At 41.8% G+C, this 612-nt stretch overlaps 1 protein-coding gene across 1 annotated transcript in view; it reads right to left on the bottom strand.

The window, feature by feature from the left end:
• Positions 1-612, bottom strand: part of ODAPH (odontogenesis associated phosphoprotein) — an 11,031-nt gene that overhangs the window by 2,228 nt on the left and 8,191 nt on the right. The window lies entirely within an intron of this gene.

Here is a 612-nt window from a genome sequence, read left to right as displayed (position 1 = left end):
TTTTCTGAGGTTTAACATCATGGAGCAAGGCCTTTAGGGATTAGATTTCAGGTCAGTTAAGTTTTGGATTGCAAAAATTTTAATGTTTGGAAAGAGAAAGTCCAGTCAAAGCCAGGTTGGTTTGGAGAAGTTGGAGGCCTTGTGAGCGGTGAGCGGAGTACCCAAGTGAGTGGCGAGCCACGGTGAGCGCACCATGATAGAGGACGGGCCCTGAAAGGGAGGAGAGAGTCGCATCCAAACCTTTTTCTGTCTTCAAGTTTGCCCAAAGTTGGCCCTTTCTGCTTTTGCCCCACTAACCAAAAAGAGAGTTAAAAAGAGGGCAAGTTTATTACAAAATATAGTTTCTTAATGAGGCTTCCAAATATAGGTTTTATTTACACTTGCCAGTTTGAAGCAAATATCTGTTCTTATACAAAAATTTGCTATCAAGTGAGTAAAGGAAATAGTTTTTTCTTTTTTTCTTTTTATCTTTTAATACAGTTAGCATGCACAGCAATCTCTCTCCATTTCCCAGGCAACATTCCCAGCATTTTCACATCTTCCTTCCCTCCCTCCCTCCGTCCCTCCCTCCCTTCCTTCTTTCCTTCCTTCTTTCCTTCCTTCCTTCCTTTT

This window comes from Pteropus vampyrus, unplaced genomic scaffold (genome assembly GCF_000151845.1).
Source record: "Pteropus vampyrus isolate Shadow unplaced genomic scaffold, Pvam_2.0 Scaffold56, whole genome shotgun sequence".
Classification (NCBI taxonomy): Eukaryota; Metazoa; Chordata; class Mammalia; order Chiroptera; family Pteropodidae; genus Pteropus; species Pteropus vampyrus.
Note: the sequence above shows the minus strand (reverse complement) of the source record. Positions and strands in the feature narration are given on the sequence as shown.